The sequence below is a fragment of the Babylonia areolata genome, chromosome 3 (assembly GCF_041734735.1).
Source record: "Babylonia areolata isolate BAREFJ2019XMU chromosome 3, ASM4173473v1, whole genome shotgun sequence".
Classification (NCBI taxonomy): domain Eukaryota; kingdom Metazoa; phylum Mollusca; class Gastropoda; order Neogastropoda; family Buccinidae; genus Babylonia; species Babylonia areolata.
The window spans coordinates 63,832,763-63,852,254 of NC_134878.1; the positions used below are offsets into that span (position 1 = coordinate 63,832,763).

The 19,492-nt window shown below is 45.0% G+C and overlaps 1 pseudogene across 1 annotated transcript in view; it reads left to right on the plus strand.

Moving 5' to 3' along the window:
• The window catches only part of LOC143280195 (uncharacterized), a 50,825-nt pseudogene that overhangs the window by 24,714 nt on the left and 6,619 nt on the right, over nucleotides 1–19,492 (plus strand). The window contains exons 11-13 of the transcript XR_013055007.1: nucleotides 6,596–6,832; nucleotides 9,928–9,978; nucleotides 17,449–17,487. The product of XR_013055007.1 is annotated as an uncharacterized LOC143280195 (transcript). The remainder of the gene's footprint in view (nucleotides 1–6,595; nucleotides 6,833–9,927; nucleotides 9,979–17,448; nucleotides 17,488–19,492) is intronic.

A 19,492-nucleotide genomic window follows, 5' to 3' on the forward strand; every position in this document is an offset into this window, starting at 1 on the left:
GACTGATTACGGTGAGAGGGTGAGGTCCACCGTCCATTAGTGACAACAATAAGTACAACAGAAATAAGGTGTTTTCTGTCGTCTGTGATTGGACTTCATGAGAACTAGAACCCTGTAGAGACTGATTCTCATGGTCTGGAGTCAAAAAGTTTAAGGTCACAACATGCCATAATCTGAGAGTGGACAAGTGTAGAAGCATGAATAGATTATTAAAAAAAAAAAAAAAAAAAAGTCATTCAGTGTTCATTCATTGTGGTAATTTGTGACCAGACCATGCATGTTCTTGGAAGTCAGAGATCAGGACAAAAAACTAAAGTTATAAAAACCTTTTGGGTGGTAGTTGAATCCTCTTTGTTTTGACACGACGTTTCGGACCATAGGCCCATTGTCAAGTGATGAGAAGAGGACAGTGTGAATAGGAAAGCCTATGTGAGGAAAGGGTGATGACATCTCACTACTTTCTGTTTTGATGGGCCATGCACACTAAACACTTGCTGATCACCATTCAGTGCCATACATACTCAAAGACACATACATGCACGCACACACACACGCGCACACACACACACGCACACCCACACACACACCCACTCTTAATAAAAAAAAAAAAAGCAAAAAAAAGCATGCACCTATATATTGCTCCTAAAAAGAGGGATAGGAGGTAAAGAAAGAAAAAGGACAGAGAGATCAAGGCAGAAGGGCCCAGGCGCTAGACGTCAGTGACTCTGATGTTCAATCCACTCGGCTGTGCGGTCCCCAAGCGGTCAATGACGCGGCTCTCCATGTACTTTCTGTACGTGCTGTCACTGGGGTTCTGCCACACAGCTGAGATTCTTGCATGGGTGAAGCTGTGGTGTGGGCCAGTAAAATGCTGGCCGATAGGATTGTTGTAGCCTAGCTTCATCGACCTCAGGTGTTCGGAGAAACGTTCACCCAGAGAACGGTAGGTTTCCCCCACATACAGTTTGGAGCAGAGGGTGCAGGACAGAATGTATACAATGTCAGTGGACTGGCAGTTGAGATGACATTTCACAGTGAAAGTGCCAGAGGGGCCAACGACTGAACTTGAGGTGTCTATAAAGGGACAGGTCTTGCACTTTTGATCCCCACAGGGTCTGCAGCCTGGTGAGGTTGAATGGCTGGTAAGGGGTCTGAGTTTGGACTTCACGAGCATGTCACGTAGGTTCTTGTCTCTCTGAAAGGCAATTAGCGGTGGCTTGGGAAAGACTTGTCTGAGGTCTGGATCCTGTTGTAGGAGATTGAAGTTTTCACGCAGGATTCTGCAGACTGGCAGGTTGTGTGGGTGATATGGTATGATTGCCACGGCACGATCCTCATTGTCTCCAATTTTTTTTCTTGGTGTCAGAGCTTCTGAGCGGGTGACAGAGCGTGCACGCTTAACTCACTCAACCCTCAGTCAAAATGGCCGGGTTTCCCTCTCAAATCGCACTATTTTAAGCAGTTTTTAAAAAATCACAAAAAATCAACCACTCACCCTACAAACATAAAACACATACCAGTGGACAGATATAACAATGAATTTACTAAAAATGCTTACCTTAAGTGAAGGAACCACATGGTTTTGATGATATAGGTAATCCAATATGATACACATTGGCAGGAAAACCAAAAAAAATTTGAACACAGGTGATCCACTTCTTCATGCTCTGAATCCTCCTACACTGGTTCAGTCACACTCCTGTACTCTTGGTTTGATGTGCTTATGATACTATTTATGCATGCTGTATATAAAAAGAGATTTGATGAGAATATATTGGAAAAAACACAAAAAACTGATTGCTGCTTGCAGTCTTGAAAAACACACTGGAAAACATTTGCAGGACTGTACACTCATTGGAAAAAACACCCCACACAAACACTCTTTTTTACACAATGCACACACTGTAGACACTTCTGTGACACTGTTACTTGCTGTAGTCTTGTTTGGTGTGGTAGATTTTAAAACAAGGCACAGCACATAGGGCTTTCTGGCACTGTTGACACTGGAACTTGGTGCGCTGCACCCTGTTCTTCAGGTGCTCTCTGGTGGCTCCTCTTGCCTTCTCCTTGGCATAGCACACAACACAGTGCCTGTAGCCTGTGTTCTCCATGAAGTGTTGGTGCTTGCAGTCGAGGCGGTTGACTTCCTCGTTGACCGGGGCAGCAGCACGATTCCGCTCCTCATCATCCCCAACTGGAAGACTGGCAAGGTCGTAACACACTGATATGGCAAATTGTCCCAGTGTCAGCGGTTTTTTTCCCCAGACTCCTCTGCAGCTTGTTGTACAGGCAGTGAGACTGGATCATTGTGAGGGTCAAAAGGTGGAAGGCCAGCTTCTTCCACCATTTGATGGTCTTCCGGTGCATTGGCATGTATGAGATCATCTGGTCACTGCGGTCAACACCAGCCATATTGCCAATGTAGTCAACATCAGCCGTGGGTTTTCTCTTGTGTTCTGACCGTGATCTCACTGCAATCATTTCAGGGATGTGCTGAGTGGTTATCATATACACATCCCTCTTGTCCTTCCACCTAATGACCATCACCTGATTCAGTCTCCTGTAGTCCATCTGGCCGCGGGCGAAGGCTCCAGTCACCAAATCCTTTGGCATGCCCACCCGGTTAGCCAGCACAGTGCCTACACATCCAGTGTTGACAGCAGTGAGACTGTGGGCCAAGGTGGGTGAGCAGTAGTAGTTGTCCACATAAAGGACATAGCCGCAGTCTTGCAGTTGGTCGAGGAGCCTGAAGACAACATCGTGGGGGCGGTTGCTGAGACCCGGCTTGTGGCAGTACACCTCAAGGTTCCACACATACCCTGAGGAGCTCTCACACAGCTCATACAGCTTGATGCCCCACTTGACCGGCTTGTCCTTCATGTAGACCCGGAAAGATGACCGGCCTCTCCAGGGGCAAAGGGCCTCATCGATGCAGATATTCTGCTCCGGGATGTACACAGTCTTGAAGAGCTGAAACATGGAAACAGTTTTTACTATTGTGGACAATCAAAATATGTATGATACAGCAAACCATCACCACTGCTTCAGCTAATACTACCACTATCTACTAACATTTGTTATCATTTGAACTGATAATATTTAACAAGTAGGGAAGAATAAATAATAACACACACACACACACACACACACACGCAACACACGCAACACACACATTCACACACATTCACACACACACAAGCATGCACACACACACACACACACACACACACACACACACACACACACACATTCAAAACAAACACACAAAAAAGAAAATAACTTACATGCACAAGGTGGTCAATCAATGGTCTCAGCTTGTGGAGTGGATCATGGTCAGGATGGTTTCGCTCCAGGAATGTCGAGTTGTCGTTCAGGTGGAAGAACGACAGGATGGCTCTGAACCTGTCGCGTTTCAACAGCTTGGAGGCAAATCCAGTCTTCACAACTGGATTAGTACACCAGTAGTCCACTAGTCTTGGTTTCTTTACTATCCCCATGTGGATGAGGATAGCCAGAAATTTTCTAATTTCATCCAGTGTCACAGGCTTCCAGGTGTTGAACTGTGACCGTGGGGAAAGTTCTTCTCTTTGCTGTACCTGCTGGATATTTTTTGCAGCATAACGGTTTGTCTCTGTTTTCATGTGTTTTAGCATACTTTTATCAATGAAGAGACTGTAAAAATCAATTGGTTTGCAGTCCTCCCAACGCGGCAATTTGAGGGGGCCCTGAAATCCTGGTGTCAAACCGAAGGGTGGGTTGAGTGAAAAATTGGCCAAATTTCTACTCCACTCATACATATAACCTGGATCTATATGATCATCAAACAGATTGTCCTGATCTATTTCCATCTCCTCGGGATCTTCTCCATTAGTTGGAGAATCAGCCGCTGCAGCAGGCGCACGTGTTGGTGTCGAGTTTCGCTGACTGGTCATTCCGCCTTCATCATCGTCAGTGTCTGCCACTTCGTCATCGTTTTCGTCAGGAATATAGTCAGAATCAGAGTCCAAAATTTCGTCACTTGCATCGTCGAACATTCCAACAACAGCATCTTCGTCATCAGACCCGGTTTCATGAATCAATTCAAGTGCTTGAGCCATTCTTATGTTCCGCACGAACCGGTTTCCACGTGGAGTCGCCATGTTGAAAACCAACTGGTGGTGAGCGCGAGGGTGGTTCACTTTACAAAGAAAACTGCTATAGAATGAATGAACAACGGTCTAAGGGAAGGAACTGTGAAGAAAAGTGTCTGATCTATCTGAAAACTGTGAGTTATCGCCCTTAAAGTAAGATCGGTAACGTTAAAAAAGGATCAAAACCTGTCGTAACAATGCGTCCGACAGGATTTCAAGTGAGCGGAATAGTGTCGGAAACCGGCTGCCGACCAGATGCTGTTGAGTTAAGCGCTGTCTGCACGATGTCCTCTGGGTAATGGCGGGCTGTAAAGAAGGTGGACATCTTCTGCGCCTCATTGTCAAAATCCAGGTCACTGCTGCAGATGCCTCTGAGCCTCAGGAACTGGGAGAAGGGGATGCTGTTTCTGGTAGAGGATGGGTGGCTGGAGCTGTATAGGAGATATGCATGGAAATCTGTAGGCTTGTAGAAGATGGTGGTGGAGAGAGATAGAAAGGCCCAGGAAAGAGATAGATGAAAATTTGACAGGTGTTGGATAAAATTCAATAAAACTTCCCCAGGGCCAGTCGACTGGTCACCCTGCCCTTCAATACACTTATGAAGTATCATCGTCATCTATCTCTTTCCCCTTTCTATCTCTGTCCACCCAGACAGCCCCAAACTACTTCTACAACCACTTCTACAAGCCTACAGATTCCCATGCATATCTCCTATACAGCTCCAGCCACCCATCCTCTACCAGAAACAGCATCCCCTTCTCCCAGTTCCTGAGGCTCAGAGGCATCTGCAGCAGTGACCTGGATTTTGACAATGAGGCGCAGAAGATGTCCACCTTCTTTACAGCCCGCCATTACCCAGAGGACATCGTGCAGACAGCGCTTAAGCGTGCACGCTCTGTCACCCGCTCAGAAGCTCTGACACCAAGAAAAAAATTTGGAGAGAACGAGGATCGTGCCGTGGCAGTCATACCATATCACCCACACAACCTGCCAGTCTGCAGAATCCTGCGTGAAAACTTCAATCTCCTACAACAGGATCCAGACCTCAGACAAGTCTTTCCCAAGCCACCGCTAATTGCCTTTCAGAGAGACAAGAACCTACGTGACATGCTCGTGAAGTCCAAACTCAGACCCCTTACCAGCCATTCAACCTCACCAGGGTGCAGACCCTGTGGGGATCTAAAGTGCAAGACCTGTCCCTTTATAGACACCTCAGGTTCAGTCGTTGGCCCCTCTGGCACTTTCACTGTGAAATGTCATCTCAACTGCCAGTCCACTGACATTGTATACATTCTGTCCTGCACCCTCTGCTCCAAACTGTATGTGGGGGAAACCTACCGTTCTCTGGGTGAACGTTTCTCCGAACACCTGAGGATGATGAAGCTAGGCTACAACAATCCTATCGGCCAGCATTTTACCGGCCCACACCACAGCTTCACCCATGCAAGAATCTCAGCTGTGTGGCAGAACCCCAGTGACAGCACGTACAGAAAGTACATGGAGAGCCGCGTCATTGACCGCTTTGGGACCGCAGAGCCGAGTGGATTGAACGTCAGAGTCACTGACATCTAGCGCCTGGGCCCTTCTGCCTTGATCTCTCTGTCCTTTTTCTTTCTTTACCTCCTATCCCTCTTTTTAGAAGCAATATATAGGTGCATGCTTTTTTTTAATTTTTTTTTTAATTTATTTATTTTTTTAAGAGTGGGTGTCTGTATGGGTGTGCATGGGTGTGCGTGTGTGTGTGTGCGTGCATGTATGTGTGTGTGAGTACGTATGGCACTGAATGGTGATCAGCAAGTGTTTAGTGTGCATGGCCCATCAAAACAGAAAGTAGTGAGATGTCATCACCCTTTCCTCACATAGGCTTTCCTATTCACACTGTCCTCTTCTCATCACTTGACAACGGGCCTATGGTCCGAAACGTCGTGTCAAAACAAAGAGGATTCAACTACCACCCAAAAGGTTTTTATAACTTTAGTTTTTTGTCTTTGAAGAATCCTGCAGTCATTCTTGTCTTCTTCTCTGAGATCAGGGTCACAGTGGTGTACATTCACAACTGATAAGTTTCAAAATGATCTACATCGCCCATTTTTATCTGTTTTTTCCATTCCATAACATCCTGTCTTATTTTAAATGTCACACTTGAGTCTTGAAGGCCATACCTTTTCTTGGAATCAGAATCTTTTGGAATGCTGAACATTTTCATCTCTTCTTCCTCACTCACTTTCTCCGTCTGTCAGTCTCTTGTTCTTTGTTTCCTTTTCAGCAATAATTTTAAAGGCAAAAAGGACGTTAGAAAGAATGGTACAAGCGGTACACACATCCCCCTCCCACCCCCAAGCTCTCCCTCTCAGTGTGCCTCCCCCTTCCCCCCTCGTCACCATGGTGACGGCACCACTTTGCACCCGGTTGGACGGCTGAGTGAAGGTCTGCTGACCAGAGGCGGTAACCTTTGACCTTTCCAGGAGCCGGGGCGCAGGGCGCAAGTCTCGCTCACGCAGCCGCCGCCGCTCGCGCTCGCGCTCGCGAGGCAAGGGGAAGGAGAAGAAGGAGAAGGGGAAGGGCGAGGAGAAGAAAGAGAAGAAGAAAGAGAAGAAGGGGGGGTCGGCCTCGCGCTCCCCTTCACCCCCCACCCTCCAGCGGGAAGGGTCGGCCGGCCCGCGCTCGGACGAGGACACTTCGCCCACCAAGGCTGACCCCAGGTGCTGACCTTGTCCTTGTGCATGTGCTGTTAGTGGCATAGGTCAGATCTGAAGGTCAAGATTTTTTTTTTCTTTTCAGTTTTATTTTTGTTGTTCTCTTTTTGAGCTTGGGTTTTGTTTTTAGTTTGGAACTTGACGTATGTGTGTGTATGTGTGTTGATGATTGTAGTGTGTTACATGGCTTGGTGTTTGTGCTGTGTGAGTTGTGCACAGTGAACAAGTTGTGTGCATGGATTGCATGTTGTGTGCTCCTCAGCACTGCTCCACTTGCACAGTTGAGTTGAACTCTTTCAAGTGTCTGTGTGAGCAACACTCCCCAGCTCCAAATATCTCAGATGTTCTCTGTCACCGGCTTTGGTTCATTTCAAAACAAGACGTTGGACTTGATTAACAAACAGCAAAGAGTGGCAACTCTCTCCATTACACAAGGTACACAACTTCAAGTCAGTGATGCCTACACCACTCACTCAGCCAGCACACAGGTAAACAAAAGGTACATTGGAACAAACCCAGACACTTCCTCAAAGTCGCCAATGGTGGCGAAAGAGTTGAAGGACATGGTGCCTGACATTCTTCAGGTCAAGTTGTTTAGAGCTAAGGGACCCTCCCTCCCATTAATGCCAAGGTCTGCTAAGGGACACTACTCCCTCCCTCCCATTAACTCACTCGGGACAAGTTTTCTCCCTTGCTTTTCCCCACAGACGGCCCATTTGTAAGGGTTTGGAAAAAAATTACAAAAAATACAAAATACTGTGTAAGAAAATGAAACTTTCAGAACTGGTTTATTACGTGTTGAGCTATTACATATAGAAAAAATCAAATTTCTCATCTTATTTTTACAGTTTTGCCATATGTAGAAAATACTGCCAATTTTTCACCCCGAATCACCATACCCATGCTCGCTTTCTGCATTAAATTCGCTTTCTTCTTCGTCATCATCCACCTCTTCAATGTCCGACCCTTCAGTTTGTAGCATTTCAAGTACTTCGGCAACCCTAAAACGTTGCTGTCACTGCCTTGTTCGCTTCACAACATTCTGAGAAGAGCCCGCTTTGCTAACAGGCTGGCACGCGAGCAGACGACCAGTCAGTGACTTTGTCAGTGTGTGTGCGAGACGGGCCACACATCCCAGGCTGACCAATCATACCATTCGATTGTGGAGTGACCCAGAATAGCGCACTCTGCTTGGCTAATCACAAAATCACGTGTACAGCAAATGATGGAATTTTACTTTCGGAGAATGCTATTCCATTCCTTCGTCCGAAACCGAAGACGTTTTGTGTAGGAATGCGTGAGCATTCCTTCGTCCGGAAAGAGTTAATGCCAAGGTCTGCTAAGGGACACTACTCCCTCCCTTCCATTAATGCCAAGGTCTGCTAAGGGACACTACTCCCTCCCTTCCATTAATGCCAAGGTCTGCTAAGGGACACTGCTCCCTCCCTTCCATTAATGCCAAGGTCTGCTAAGGGACACTACTCCCTTCCATTAATGCCAAAGTCTGTTAAGGGACACTACTCCCTCCCTTCCATTAATGCCAAGGTCTGCTAAGGGACACTACTCCCTTCCTTTCATTAATGCCAAGGTCTGCTAAGGGACACTACTCCCTTCCTTTCATTAATGCCAAGGTCTGCTAAGGGACACTACTCCCTTCCTTCCATTAATGCCAAGGTCTGCTAAGGGACACTACTCCCTCCCTTCCATTAATGCCAAGGTCTGCTAAGGGACACTACTCCCTCCCTTCCATTAATGCCAAGGTCTGTTAAGGGACACTACTCCCTTCCATCACTGCCAAAGTCTGTTAAGGGACACTACTCCCTTCCATCACTGCCAAAGTCTGTTAAGGGACACTACTCCCTTCCATCGCTGCCAAAGTCTGTTAAGGGACACTACTCCCTTCCTTCCATTAATGCCAAAGTCTGTTAAGGGACACTACTCTCTTCCATCACTGCCAAAGTCTTTTAAGGGACACTGCTCCCTTCCATGGCTGCCAAAGTCTGGTTCTGTGGCAGGGCGAGGCAGCCCAGTGGACCAGTTTTCTGTTCACGTTTTAAAACCTACATAACAGATTTCTTTGGTGCCAAACTATTGTAAGGTATTGTCTTCTGGTTTTGACGTTTGGCTTTAATCATCATGGCTTATTGAAAGCAGCCATGCAGGTTTGAATGTATGACTGGAAAAGGCCATTATAGTGTCTGATTTGGGGGCTCAAAAACATACATGACTTGGATCTTGAGTTTTGAAAATAGGGATGTTTGGCGAATATTTTATGAAATGTGGCTGGGATGTTTCGCTTATGAGGGGGAGGATTGTTGGACGGTAAACAATTGTGGCATGCCATTGTGTTCGTGATCCTCTTTAGAAATTTGATAACGTTTGCATTTGTGTCTAACATGCATGAATAGAGTGAAGAGAAGAAAGTGTAGTGGAAGTTGGTGGGCAATGGACTTGAAATATCTAGGTGTTCACATTGGGAAATATCCAGATGTTTACATTGGAAATATTCAGGTGTATACACTGGAAATATTCAATTGTTTACAAAGGATTAATATTTATATAGAGAGATGGGGAGCTTGCGTCATATAAGTACTGTATATTATTATCATTTATAAGGTTAGTGTAGTGTGACAATAACAGAAGGAAGTTACTAAAAGCTTGTGGACAGGATTGGGGGGGGGGGGGGGGAGATGGACACTGAAACAGAAAATCCCTACTGATGAGGAGTCACCCCTCCTAACTTATTGTATTCAATTCTATTCCGTGCGCTGGACTTGGGTCAGCTGGGTTGTAAGCAACAACAGATAAAGATGAAAATGCGCCTGGACTGGAAGAAACCAGAAGAAGAAAAAAGAAAAGACTTGAAGCTACCATAAAGAATCGTTGGTTGGGAGTAGGGGGGAGAAGGGGTCTTTAGTTTGACAAAATGAGATTGGTTCAGCGGGGACTTGGCAGCACTGGTGCCTGCCAGAGAGGAGGAAAGGTGTAGTGAATGAAGTGTGGAGGTAAGGTAGTGAGTGTGAGGAGCACACACACACACACACACACACACACACACACACACACACACACAAGCAGTCATTGCTTGTTGTGCTTGTCAGTTCAAAAGGGAAGGAGGAGGAGGTAGGAGACTCAGGAAAAGCAGCATCCAGGTAAGTGTAGGGGGGCATTGTTGAGGTGGTCTGCCCTTTGACACCCCTTTCTTCTCCATCGTCGCCTTCTCGGTTCCTTTGGTTTAGAACACAGTATGTCCGTCAGTCTGCGTAATGATCAGTGCTTAACCAAGCTTCTGTCAGGTCTCGTGGTTGGGTCTTCTCCCCTTGGATGGTTAGATTGGGTGAGGTGTCCTGAGCAAATGGCGAGACACATGGCCTCTAAGTTCTGCTTGTTTTGAGCTTGGTAAGCATTTTTTCATGGGCTTTGAACTCGTGTTTGCTAGTTGTAGTAGCTTGATTGTGGTGGGTTTGCCTTATGGTACAAATCATGTCAACAGTGTATTGTAATTTCTGTGCTTTTGAAAGAAGAGAACCAGCTTTGCAAGTGGGAAAAAGAAAACACAGAAGAAAAAAACCCAAAAAACTAAAAGACAACTTGTTAACAATGCTTCCAGGACACTTGTCAGCCACTGAAATACCACACAAAACTAAAGCGGCTGAAGCAAAAGACAGTATGTCAAGGGATGCCTTCAAAGCCTGGGCATTAAAGGACTTGTGAGGAAGTGAGTTTAGGAAGTACAGGGAACTGTTGTGTGCAGGCACGGGCAAAGTGCCAGCATTGACTTGCTGTAATTATGTCTGTGACCTGTTGCCTTAACGTGGAAAATGTTGGTCTTATTGGTTGTAGGGCATGTCAACGTTGTGGATGTGTGACCTTCAGTGCACATTTCTAGATGACTGAGTGGTGCATGGTTGTGATGTCCCAAAGAGGGATCTGTGAAGTGGATGGCCCTCAGCAGTGTGATCCCAGTCTTCCTGTTTGAGCCCATAGCACAGTCAAGTCTTTGTAGTAGCTGGCCTTGGGTTGAAAAGACCCCCATCTGATGTGAATTGAACCCACGGCCTGCACGTCATCAGTCTGTGAAACGGGTGCCTTCGGTAATGGCTGGTGCTTTTTGTTCCTTGTCACGTGGCTGTTGTGGGCATTGTAGACCTGTCACCGTGTGGTCTCCAGGATTGTGTGTGTGGGCACTGTAGACCTGTCACCGTGTGGTCTGCAGGATTGTGTGTGTGGGCATTGTAGACCTGTCACCGTGTGGTCTGCAGGATTGTGTGTGTGGGCACTGTAGACCTGTCACCGTGTGGTCTGCAGGATTGTGTGTGTGGGCATTGTAGACCTGTCACCGTGTGGTCTCCAGGATTGTGTGTGTGGGCACTGTAGACCTGTCACCGTGTGGTCTGCAGGATTGTGTGTGTGGGCATTGTAGACCTGTCACCGTGTGGTCTGCAGGATTGTGTGTGTGGGCACTGTAGACCTGTCACCGTGTGGTCTCCAGGATTGTGTGTGTGGGCACTGTAGACCTGTCACCGTGTGGTCTGCAGGATTGTGTGTGTGGGCACTGTAGACCTGTCACCGTGTGGTCTGCAGGATTGTGTGTGTGGGCACTGTAGACCTGTCACCGTGTGGTCTCCAGGATTGTGTGTGTGAGCATTGTAGACCTGTCACCGTGTGGTCTCCAGGATTGTGTGTGTGGGCATTGTAGACCTGTCACCGTGTGGTCTGCAGGATTGTGTGTGTGGGCATTGTAGACCTGTCACCGTGTGGTCTCCAGGATTGTGTGTGTGGGCATTGTAGACCTGTCACCGTGTGGTCTCCAGGATTGTGTGTGTGGGCACTGTAGACCTGTCACCGTGTGGTCTCCAGGATTGTGTGTGTGGGCACTGTAGACCTGTCACCGTGTGGTCTGCAGGATTGTGTGTGTGGGCATTGTAGACCTGTCACCGTGTGGTCTGCAGGATTGTGTGTGTGGGCACTGTAGACCTGTCACCGTGTGGTCTGCAGGATTGTGTGTGTGAGCATTGGAGTCCTGTCACTGTGTGGTCTGCAGGATTGTGTGTGTGGGCACTGTAGACCTGTCACCGTGTGGTCTCCAGGATTGTGTGTGAGCATTGTAGTCCTGTCACCGTGTGGTCTGCAGGATTGTGTGTGTGGGCATTGGAGTCCTGTCACCGTGTGGTCTGCAGGATTGTGTGTGTGGGCATTGTAGACCTGTCACCGTGTGGTCTCCAGGATTGTGTGTGTGGGCATTGTAGACCTGTCACCGTGTGGTCTGCAGGATTGTGTGTGTGGGCATTGTAGACCTGTCACCGTGTGGTCTCCAGGATTGTGTGTGTGGGCATTGGAGTCCACCAGAAACGCCATGGTGTTGTTGACCGGTGATGAGGGTTGAACTAAGGCCCTCTGTCGGCATGGTTTTTATGTCCATGGGAAAGGCAGTTCATTCCCATTTTCCTCACTCCACCCAGGTGTGAAATGGGTTCCTTACTTTGATTGGGGGAGGTTGAAACGGCAGGAGAGGATTGGGCTCTGCCTTCCCATGCTGAGCCCTAGACACAGTAGATATGAACGGACTGCCCCCCTGGTTGTAAAAGGCTGTGGGGCCTATAGCCTTTTAACCTGTTTGTTTGCCTTGTCGGTTAGGCTTGTGTCTGGTTTGTTGTGGTGTGGGTTGGGAGGGAAATGTTCTGAGAGACGTCAATGTGAGTTGCTTGGCACTGGACATTCTTTTGCCTTCTACTTTTCTAGAGTAGATTAATTTGACCGAGAAACAAATTGTGTGAAGGGTCAGCAATTTGCGGGTGTTTTTGTTGAATATGTTTGTGTTTTTTGAGAGAAACTTTTTTTTCAGATTTTTTTTTTCATATATACTGAATATTATTATTTTCTTTCTTTGCTTTGGAGCTTATGCATTTTGCATGGAGATAATTGCGTGCTTTACTGACGTGGGTGCAGAGGGCTTGGGGGAATGGGTTCAGATGATCTCCGATAGCTTATGGTCCCCTGTCTTGAAACACAGCTCTGCTTTTGGTGGACAGTGACCTTGTACATAGCATTGGTTCTGCTAAAGTGGAGCGACAGTCTTACCATTAGGAGAGGTTTCACCACAGTTGGTTTGTATTTGCCATGGTTACTCTTTCAAACTTTCTTGGAGGCGTGTACATATTTTTTATTTGTTTGTTTCATTTTTTTGGATACAGTATCAGTCATTTCCTTGTTTTGTATGCCTTGTGGATATGTATCATGTAAAGAATTTTACATAGTCCACATTGTATTCATGCCCTTCATAATCCATAAACAGTGTGTTTTGGGAACATGTGACCCTGTGAAAGAGTAAGAAAAGGAAAAGGTAGTGGTGTTGTAACACTGAACAGGACAGTGGGCTGGACTTAACATTGCATGTGTCCATCAAATGGCTGTCTTGTCCACTTTTTTTATGATTGTTTTTTTTGGTTTCTGTCCACGTTTGTCTTGCTTTGTTGTATGCAGGCTTTTGTAGAAGCAGAAGTGATCTCCTGTCACAGGAGCCAAGGGAAGTAGACCTGACACTGTAGTGGACACAGGGAGACAGGGGTTGTAATGGGCTGAAGACAGGGAACATTGTATTGTAGTACTCTGTCACAGCAGGCAAGGGAAGTAGACCTGACACTGTAGTGGACACAGGGAGACAGGGGTTGTAATGGGCTGAAGACAGGAGTACATTGTATTGTAGTACTCTGTCACAGCAGGCAAGGGAAGTAGACCTGACACTGTAGTGGACACAGGGAGACAGGGGTTGTAATGGGCTGAAGACAGGGAACATTGTATTGTAGTACTCTGTCACAGCAGCCAAGGGAAGTAGGCCTGACACTGTAGTGGACACAGGGAGGCAGGGGTTGTGATGGGCTGAAGACAGGGAACATTGTATTGTAGTACTCTGTCACAGCAGCCAAGGGAAGTAGACCTGACACTGTAGTGGACACAGGGAGACAGGGGTTGTGATGGGCTGAAGACAGGAGTACATTGTATTGTAGTACTCTGGCTGAAGACAGGAGTACATTGTATTGTAGTACTCTGTCACAGCAGGCAAGGGAAGTAGACCTGACACTGTAGTGGACACAGGGAGGCAGGGGTTGTGATGGGCTGAAGACAGGAGTACATTGTATTGTAGTACTCTGTCACAGCAGCCAAGGGAAGTAGACCTGACACTGTAGTGGACACAGGGAGACAGGGGTTGTAATGGGCTGAAGACAGGAGTACATTGTATTGTAGTACTCTGTCACAGCAGCCAAGGGAAGTAGACCTGACACTGTAGTGGACACAGGGAGACAGGGGTTGTGATGGGCTGAAGACAGGAGTACATTGTATTGTAGTACTCTGTCACAGCAGATTACTCTGTGTGAAATGTGGGCTGCTTTCCCCAGTGAGAGCGCATCGCTACGCTGAGAGTGCCACCCGCTTTTTTTCTGTTTTTTTTTCCTGCCTGCAATTTTTATTTGTTTTTCCTATCAAAGTGGATTTTTCTTCAGAATTTTGCCAAGGACAATGCTTTTGTTGCTGTGGGTTTTTTTGTTTTTGTGTGTGTGCTAAGTGCATGCTGCGCACGGGACTGAAGTTTATCATCTCATCCTATTGACTAGCGTCCAGACCACCACTCAAGATCTAGTGGAGGGGTAGAAAACACTGGACTGTAGGATTTGAACCAGCATGCTCAGATTCTCTCGCTTCCTTGGCGGACGCGTTGGCACTAGGCCAACACTCCACATATCGGAGCAGAATACCCAGATGAAAAACAGATCAGTGGTGGTATGGCAGGAATGGATAAGATACGATAAGAACAACTTGATTATCTCATTAAGAGAAATTACATCAGGTGCCGCAAAACAAACGTAGACAATTACTCAACACAAAACATTAAACATGACTTGATTAAAAAGAATCAGTAATATATAAAACATTCATATAAAAAGTATTGGATATATTCACTTAATCAAAATGTTGTAATTAATCATTATTGTAAACATATTGAAATACACCCAGGTTGACATTGCATGTATTATACTGCACATTAATTAAGATAAGAATGATTTTATTATCTCATAAAGAGAGATTGCGTCAGGTGCGGTAGTGCACACAAACGCTTCACACACACAACATATGTAGGACATCAAAGAGACACTGATGGATGGCTAGATTGAAGGAGACTGACCCATGACTAATTGTTGCCATGGTGACTGGCAGGTGAGGCAGTAAGTACACCATGACTGTAGTGGACATGGACCTTACCTTTCACAGGCTTCCATTCAAGCAACAGTGATGGCTGGATAGAATGGTCAGGTCCCTGGCACAGGTTATGAGTGGGTCAGGTCTCATGGGTCAGTCCCCTTGAATGTGGCCATTCATCAGTGTCCCTTTGATTCCAGAGTGTCTGTACCCGTCAGTCACACAGTTCACATCATAGTGTTATGCTGTGTGGTCACTTAATGTGCGCTTTTTCTCCTGGTGGTTTTGGATTCTGTAGGACATGAACACACACAGCACACAACACACATGGAATTTCAGCTGTTAAGTGAACAAAATGGGGCCCTGAATTTTACATGTTTATTTGGCAGAACATTTGCATGTTGGCAAAACGTCGTTGATGCTTTCAAAGCTTTGTATCCCCCCTGTCTTACCGTTTTTACTTTTTAACAGCAGCCTAGTTGAATGTATGGGTTGTCAGAAAACAGGAAGAGACTGACACTGGTGGTCCTGTTGGTTGGTGTTGATGCTGGTAGTTCTGCTGTCTGGCACTTTGTCACAACAACAGACTGCTCTCTGCTTCTCTCTCTCTGTCTTTTCTCTTTTGCTACACATTCTGATTTTGCCCCCCCCCCCACCCACCCTCTCCCAATTTTTGACTCACTTGTGTAAACAAAGTGAGTCTATGTTTTAACCCAGTGTTCGGTTGTCTGTGTGTGTGTGTGTGTGTGTCCGTGGTAAACTTTAACATTGACATTTTCTCTGCAAATACTTTGTCAGTTGACACCAAATTAGGCATAAAAATATGAAAAATTCAGTTCTTTCCAGTCATCTTGTTTAAAACAATACTGCACCTCTGGGATGGGCACAAAAAAAATGAAGCCTAATTATATGCAAACTGCATTTACTGTTATATTTATATTTTTTGTATTCTCTAAACTTGGCACTTTGATCTGATATTCTGACCCAACAACAAGAGCAGTCATTATTATCATTTTTTGTTCAAACAGGAACTTATTTTGCTAAGCATGGAAGTTTTATTTATTTTGCAGATGTTTTCGTGCAGATAGTAAAAAAGGGAAATTACTCTGTAATTAATGCTAGGGGACTTAATTTGTTTTAAACTGATCTTTCTCATCTTAAACATTACATTTTGAAATTATACTCAATACATAAAAAGCTTGGATTTTTTTTTAAGTGTATCACAAGTGAGTCTTGAAGGCCTTGCCTCTTTTGTTATTTATTGTCTTTGATTGCCTTTCGCACATTTTTTTTCTTCTTCTGTTTGTTAATATACCTTTCAGCATTGGGTGTGCTTACATGTGATGTGTGTTTCAATCAAAACTTTCATGGTTTGCAGAGGAAGTCACTTTGTTAGAAGCTTTTCATGAATACGTGTTGTTGTTGTGTCTGTGAAGGATTTGGTTTGTCATCTCTTTGTGCTTTTTGCCAACGTTTTGAATTATTTCAAATCTTCAGTCAGTCGTGACAGGTATTTCGTGCTGTGCAGTTGTTTTTGTACGGACATTTTGGCCAGTGGTGTCACTGTGTGACTGAGTGTAGCAGACTGACAGGGGGAGGTGGTGAATCATTTCTGGAGAGCTGTTTATATAATAGTATTAGTCTTGGTATGTGAGTGGCAATATTTTGTTCAGCACAGTGCATACGTAACAGCAGGCTTTGTATGTTTTTGTTTTTGTTTTTTTTAGTTGATGGATGTGTGTGTGTGTGTGTGTGTGTGTGTGTGTGTACTGTAGGTCTTTATGCGATGATGGGGTATATGTGTGACATTTGAGGAGAGTTGCACGCTTGTTGTTATCCTTGACTGATCCCTTAATGATTACTGTGATGTCGATACAAGCTGCAGGGGAAAAGAAAAACACACCAAACTCAGACCAAAGTAAAGCAAACAAACAACGAAACAGAAAGTCCTGTGTGTAGTATTGTGAAAGGAAAGGAGGTGCATTTTAAGTTTTTTTCTTTGCGGTAAACTTTTGTTTTGTCATGAAGAGAGAAGGAAGAGAGTATTGCATGTAATCATATATTGAAGAAGTACAAGATGCAGGTGAACATTGATATTTGCCATAAAGTGAAATAGGGGGTTAGTCATTTTTTTTTTTAATACTTGGTAGTATAGTTTTTTAATACTTGGTTGTATAGTTTAACAGAAAAACAGATCAAAACAACCTCCCATTCACACACACAGTGTGTGTTGCGTGTGATTTTTGTCAGGCAACTGGGGTAATTTGTAAACCTTTTTCTTTGCTGTAAAGTGCCCTGAGCTCTAAGAGGGAAAGAGGGCTGTACACATGCACATTATCAGTAGTAGTAGTATTGTTGTTTTAATGAGGAGGGAGGGTATGTGTGCGGTGATCTCAGAGGCTGTGCTGTTTGTGGTTGTGTTGTAGTGAAGCCAACCCAGCCCCCAAGGCCAAGAAGACCAGCAGGTATTCAGGAATGAAGGAATGAACTTGTTCTGTCTCCAGAAATTTTTATTAATGTATCGTTTTTAGCTCCGGTTTGTCTTTTTAGATGTCATGTGCAACTGCCATTCTGAGAGTGTGGTCGCTCTTGCAATACAGTCCATCTTCAAGTGCCCTCTGTTGACAAAGATTCTTCACTTTTTCTGCTTCAAGTCCCCTCTGTTGACAAAGATTCTTCACTTTTTCTGCTTCAAGTCCCCTCTGTTGACAACGATTCTTCACTTTTTCTGCTTCAAGTCCCCTCTGTTCACAAAGATTCTTCACTTTTTCTGCTTCAAGTCCCCTCTGTTCACAAAGATTCTTCACTTTTTCTGCTTCAAGTCCCCTGTGTTGACAACGATTCTTCACTTTTTCTGCTTCATGTCCCCTGTGTTGACAACGATTCTTCACTTTTTCTGCTTCATGTCCCCTGTGTTGACAACGATTCTTCACTTTTTCTGCTTCAAGTCCCCTGTGTTCACAAAGATTCTTCACTTTTTGTGCTTCAAGTCCCCTCTGTTCACAAAGATTCTTCACTTTTTCTGCTTCAAGTCCCCTCTGTTGACAAAGATTCTTCACTTTTTCTGCTTCAAGTCCCCTGTGTTCACAAAGATTCTTCACTTTTTCTGCTTCAAGTCCCCTCTGTTGACAAAGATTCTTCACTTTTTCTGCTTCAAGTCCCCTCTGTTGACAAAGATTCTTCACTTTTTCTGCTTCAAGTGCCCTCTGTTGACAAAGATTCTTCACTTTTTCTGCTTCAAGTCCCCTGTGTTCACAGAGATTCTTCACTTTTTCTGCTTCAAGTCCCTAAAGTCCGCATAGGCAGATGGTCAAGCAAAAAGTGTCATCAGCAACCACCAACCATGCACACCACACAACAGTTTGGGTCAGATCTGTTTCTTTTCATGATGAATGTGCAGCCCAGTGGCATTGCAGGTAAGTTGAAGCAGGAAAATGAAGACTTTATGTGAACAGAGTGGATTTGGAGGACTGTATTGCAAGAGTGACCACACTCTCAGAATGGCAGTTGCACATGACATCTAAAAAGACAAACCGGAGCTAAAAATGACAAATTGATAAATTATCTGGAGACAGAACAGAACTGCTGTGGTGTCAGTGCTGCTTTGACTGTTGTAATTACCACACAACACTCCTACTGTTGTAATTACCACACAACACTCCTACTGTTGTAATTACCACACAACACTCCTACTGTTGTAATTACCACACAACACTCCTACTGTTGTAATTACCACACAACACTCCTTCTGTTGTAATTACCACACAACACTCCTTCTGTTGTAATTACCACACAACACTCCTACTTACCACACAACACTCCTACTGTTGTAATTACCACACAACGCTCCTACTCTTGTAATTACCACACAACACTCCTACTGTTGTAATTACCACACAACACTCCTACTGTTGTAATTACCACACAACACTCCTACTGTTGTAATTACCACACAACGCTCCTACTCTTGTAATTACCACACAACACTCCTACTGTTGTAATTACCACACAACACTCCTACTGTTGTAATTACCACACAACACTCCTACTGTTGTAATTACCATACAACAACACTCCTACTGTTGTAATTACCACACAACACTCCTACTGTTGTAATTACCACACAACACTCCTACTGTTGTAATTACCATACAACACTCCTACTGTTGTAATTACCACACAACAACACTCCTACTGTTGTAATTACCACACAACACTCCTACTGTTGTAATTACCACACAACACTCCTACTGTTGTAATTACCACACAACACTCCTACTGTTGTAATTACCATACAACACTCCTACTGTTGTAATTACCACACAACAACACTCCTACTGTTGTAATTACCACACAACAACACTCCTACTGTTGTAATTACCACACAACACTCCTACTGTTGTAATTACCACACAACAACACTCCTACTGTTGTAATTACCACACAACACTCCTACTGTTGTAATTACCA